The following is a 6000-nucleotide window of genomic DNA, read 5'->3' on the forward strand; positions in this document are numbered from 1 at the left end:
TCTGTATCATAACACACAAACTAGGGACCGTTCAATTAGTTTGAAACTCTAAACATATAAAACTGATAAAATAAATTTGTTTACATAATCCATATTTGGCCTGTGGAACTCCATGCCACAGACATTATTGGAGCAAAGAGCTTAGCTGAATGGGATTCACAAATGGATTGGCCATAGTTGGTGGTGCTGGTGGCATCACCCAGAGTTAAGTCCGTCTGACACCTTCAATTACAAGACTTCATTTTCAGTTGTGTATAAGTTTGCAAAACTTTAACCTGAAATTTCCCATGTTGGGTGTCTGCTTCCAGCTGAATTGCATTTTGAAATTTTCAGGTATAACAGTTCAGCCAACTTTGCGAATGAAGCTTGGGGAGAAGATGTCTTGCCCATGTTGAAAAATTGTTATATTTATGCGAGTGAGGAGCCCTGGCACCTCCATGCTTTTCAGCAGATAAATTCTCGTAAGAGCCCCATCCCCTCCCCTGCTCCGTTAACAGCCAAAGCCCTGAATTGCAAGGGGAGGAGGTGGCGGTCTCTGTGCATTTACACACAGCTGGCCCCTAAGTTTTACTCAGTTCTTACTCCAGATTGGATCTTTTTCTGCAATATCTGCTTGAGGGCTTGTCTACGTTTAAGGAACAATAGTGGGGATGCCACAGCGCTTCACTGGGACCTGAACAAACTACGGCCCGCAGCCTCCAAATCTGGCCTTGTACTGGACCTCGACTAACAACTTTCACCCTGAAGGATCCATGGTGCCACTGAAATTAAGCCACCTTAGGGCTGGAGCCCATCATCATCACTGGAGCCTACAGTAAAGAGGGGCATTTTGGCCCATGATGCTACTGCAAATTCAGCACCTGTGGCAAGGGCCCTGGGATGTTTAGTGGCTGTGTGGAGCAGAAATGAATTCAGACCTACTCTCTGTCCCATCATACGTATGTTGCACTTGGTTTGTCAAACCGAAAGAGATGGGTACCTGTGATTTCTGGGACAGGAAGTCTCTTTGCTGGGAATCCCCCTCAGGCAGCCGTGTCCCACACCTCTGTCACCCCAGCATCTGCAGTAGTATCCCATGCCGAGAGCTGACACAGGGATGTGCACTGTTTATAATATAGCTCTGTGCAATCCCAGTGGGGTTCGCCCAGCTCCTAGGGGAGAAGCAGTGTCTGGATGCAAACAGGCTGGAGACCAGACACTCTCTAGCCAGTCCCTCTCTTTCCATTGCTGTGCTATGTGCTTGTTATCCAGCTTTAACAGTAAACAGCAATTAAGGGACCTTCCCAAAGGGAAATGAGAACTCTTGAGCTCTATGCTAAGTCAGAGAGGAATTGGCTGCTCTGTGTATGTGTGTATATTTAGAAATTATAGTTGATTACTAAGGAAGCTAGGGAGAGTGCCTAGGTCTCTTAGGGTCTGATGCTAAGTGCCCAGGAGGGATGGGTAGATAGTAGACAGACAGATCTGGAGAAAGATGACTGAGGGGAGACACAAACACTTTCTGGAGGCACATGGGGTTTTCGCTAAGTGATCAGAGATCAGTAATTCTCACATTAACTATTATCATACCACATAGAACCTTTCATTGAAGGATCTTCTAAATATGTAGCAAAGGAAAGTCACTATGAACATATCCCTATTATATCCATAGATAAACTGAAGTACAGGGAGACATGACTTGGTCAAAGTCAAACAGAGAATGACAGACAGAACCCAAGAGTCCTGAGTTTCCTGCCATAACAGCAGTCTCTCCATCAGTAACTGAATGCATGATAAGCGGGAAATGGACTCATACTGTCATAGGGTGTGTTCATTGGGTGTCCGTGACAGACTTCTGTAGGGTTCAACCTGGAACAGGGGTACCACTGAGCACTCTGACATACGAACCTGGGCCCCCTCTCATACTGTGAGGCTCTGAAAAGCTTCAAGCCCATCCAGGTCTTGCACTTACACAGTTACATCAGAGCTGTACTGTCTTGCCCTTGTCAGAAGACTGACCAGTGTAAGTTTACTGCCCTGCCCCCTTCCCTCAATGTGAAGAGGACAATACACCAGCCCCTCTTCCTCAGCAGATTTCCCTTTATACTTCAAACAACACACTGTTTTAGGTAAATAAATAGAAAGCAGATGTACTAAGTACAGAAAGATGGATTTTAAGTCATTATAAGTTTTAGAGAACAGATCAAAGTTGGTTACTTAAGAAATAACCAAAATTGCAATCTAAGATCTATTTGCAAGACAGGATTTGAATCAAGGAGTGTCTCACCCTGATGGGAAAAACAGCCCACCCATCTTTCAGACACAGGCTAGAAACCCCTTCAGCTTGGGACAACATACCCAGTTCAGTTCTTATCCCTGAGGTGGTTCCGGGTGTTGAGTTGTGGGGGGAGTGAGTCCAAGTGACAATGTCCCTTTCCCCCATTACAGCTTCTGCCATGTGGAGGGAACTTCATTTGTCCAAGCAAAAGCCCCCAGCGCAGTTAGTGGGAATCTTCAGGCACAAGACGGAGTCCAGTGTCACATGAGCTGGTCACGTGCCCTTGCATGCTTTGATAATTCATAGCAGGGGCCATTATCCATATCCTGGCTCAACATTCACAGGAACATCCATCAGGTGGGGATAATCTTCTTCTAAGGCCTATCATGTTTCTTAATGCACCATTACCTTGAATGGTTCATTCATAATATGCTGTCTAGATGGGATGTGAACTACATTGTGGCTGTTACCAAAGAGCAAACACATTTGAAATACAGGTACATAGTCAATATTCATAACTTCTGTACCATAGGAGAAAAGCATGCCGAGGTACAGAGCAAAGGAAACTAGCCCCAAGGCCTTGGTGCACTTGGTATACAGCTCCCTGCTCCCAGACAGAGGTGCTAGAATGGAAGCTGCATGCCCAGGGTGGGCCTAGAAACCCAAAGCCAGAAGCAGGGCCTGAATGTTGCTCTGACTCAAAATCACATGGATACAGTGTGGGGGACCCCAGCACTGCCACCTGGCATGTGTCCAGTCTCAGGAGCTTGAGCAGGTCTGTGACAGCAATCCGGGAGCTGCTCCATGGACACTAGGGGACTGTGAGTGGAAGGGGAGTGGGGCTGAGCGATCCCAAACATGTGTGAAGAGTTCCACAAGCTGTTCTCTTCACCCTAATGTGGCTGAGCTCCTCCAGACACTCCAATTGCTTCAGCAAACCTTTGCTAGACCTCCCCCTTGGACATACTCTGTTTCCAGTTTCTCTCTTTCAGGGCACATGATCCGTAAAGCAAGAGACCCAGGCCTTGCAAATGGGGGTGCGAAAACACTTCCTTTACTTTAGACAGCACAAGAGATACCTAATACACACACATTAGTATAAGATATAAGTATATATAGATATAAGAAAAGGAGTACTTGTGGCACCTTAGAGACTAACAAATTTATTTGAGCATAAGCTTTCATGAGCTACTGCTCACTTCATCAGATGCATTCAGTGGAAAATACTTTGGGGAGATTTATATACACAGAGAATATGAAACAATGGGTGTTACCATACACACTGTAATGAGAGTGATCACTTAAGGTGAGCTATTACCAGCAGGAGATCAGGGGTGGGGGGGGACCTTTTGTAGTGATAATCAAGGTGGGCCATTTCCAGCAGTTGACAAGAACGTCTGAGGAACAGTGGGGGGTGGGTGGGGGGAATAAACAAGAGGAAATAGTTTTACTTTGTGTAATGACCCATCCACTCCACAGGCTGAAATTGTGGAAAAGCAGCATCACTTGCCCCATAACCTCAGCCATGCAGAACACAATGCCATGCACAGCCTCAGAAACAACTCTGACATCATAATAAAAAAGGTTGACAAAGGAGGTGCTGTCATCATCATGAATAGGTTGGAATATGAACAAGAGGCTGCTCGGCAACTCTCCAACACCACTTTCTACAATCCATTACCCGCTGATCCCACTGAGGGTTACCAAAAGAAACTACACCATCTGCTCAAGAAACTCCCTGAAAAAGCACAAGAACAAATCCGCACAGACACACCCCTGGAACCCCAACCTGGGGTTGCTACCTGCTACCCAAGATCCATAAAGCTGGAAATCCTGGACGCCCCATCATCTCAGGCATTGGCACCCTGACAGCAGGATTGTCTGGCTGTGTAGACTCCCTCCTCAGGCCCTAAGCTACCAGCACTCCCAGCTATCTTCGAGACACCACTGACTTCCTGAGGAAACTGAAGTCCATCGGTGATCTTCCTGAAAACACCATCCTGGCCACTATGGATGTAGAAGCCCTCTACACCAATATTCCACACAAAGATGGACTACAAGCCATCAGGAACAGTATCCCCGATAATGTGACGGCAAACCTGGTGGCTGAACTTTGTGATTTTGTCCTCACCCATAACTATTTCACATTTGGGGACAATGTAGACCTTCAAATCAGCGGCACTGCTATGGGTACCCTGTTAGAGAGCTTATTCCTTCACTGTCCCACTTCCCTGGTCCTTCTCCCATGAACAGAGAGCAACAATACCCAAAGTCCGAAGGTGCAAACTATTTGATGTTTATTGGGGTGAACTTCCAGCAAGCTTAAATACAAGTTCCTTTTTCCTTATTTTCGAATCCCAACTTACTTCCTGTTTGCCCCTAATTTATATAGTAATATTCTTAGCCATACCTTAACCAATCATTCTACTGAAATTTAACTAACCAATCCTAACATATTGTAACATGATTAGCTAACCAATTATATCCCACCACAATAATTAGATTACACCCAGCAAAATTAATTATACAGCAGACAGAAACAATCACAGAACCAGACAGAGATTATACAGACAAACAATAGCAAAGAGGGAACTATAATGACAAAACAATACAGAAGTGAGGATTTCACATCCCAGCTATTGATAAGTGAGTTCTTGCCAGACAGGATGCTATCAAACTAAGTTTCCTTTTACATTTTCTAGGCACTTCCCTTTCTCTGGAGGTGATAGGAATACAATTCTGTCCTGATAGTGCCTGACAGCCCAATAACACCTTATTTCAATGTGACTAGGTTGGAATGTGAGGAGGTGACCGGTCGCTTCCCAGCTTATGGCTGCCTCTGCTGCTTAGCCAAAGGCCTTAGCCTAAGAACAGGGCCTCAGACTGTCACAGTAAGAGAAGGCCTTACACCAGCAGACAGTGATTTTGATTCTTTCTTTTATACCTCTAGAACTAGCCAAGTGATAAGAATACCCCTAAATTCTTAAAGTACAGGCCTTTACAGACAGGCATGAATATCTATATCCTAACATACCCGCAGTATGCCAACATTGTTATGGCTGACTTAGAACAACGCTTCCTCAGCTCTTGTCCTAATGCCCCTGCTCTACTTGTGCTACACTGATGACATCTTCATCCTCTGGAGCCAGGGCAAAGAAGCCCTTGAGGAATTCCACCATGATTTCAACAGTTTCCATCCCATCGTCAACCTCAGCCTGGACCAGTCACCACAAGAGATCCAGTTCCTGGACACCACGGTGCTAATAAGCGATAGTCACATAAACACAACCCTATACCGGAAACCTACTGACCTCTATTCCTACCTACATGCCTCCAGCTTTCACCCTGACCACACCACACGATCCATCGTCTACAGCCAAGCTCTGCGATACAACCGCATTTGCTCCAACCCCTCAGACAGAGACAAACACCTACAAGATCTCTATCAAGCATTCTTACAACTACAATACCCACCTGCGGAAGTGAAGAAACAGATTGACAGAGCCAGAAGAGTACCCAGAAGTCACCTTCTACAGGACAGGCCCAACAAAGAAAATAACAGAATGCCACTAGCCATCACCTTCAGCCCCCAACTAAAACCTCTCCAATGCATCATCAAGGATCTACAACCTATCCTGAAGGACGACCCATCGCTCTCAGAGATCTTGGGAGACAGGCCAGTCCTTGCCTACAGACAGCCCCTCAAACTGAAGCAAATACTCACCAGCAACCACACAGCACAA

This window comes from Eretmochelys imbricata, chromosome 1 (genome assembly GCF_965152235.1).
Source record: "Eretmochelys imbricata isolate rEreImb1 chromosome 1, rEreImb1.hap1, whole genome shotgun sequence".
Lineage (NCBI taxonomy): Eukaryota > Metazoa > Chordata > Testudines > Cheloniidae > Eretmochelys > Eretmochelys imbricata.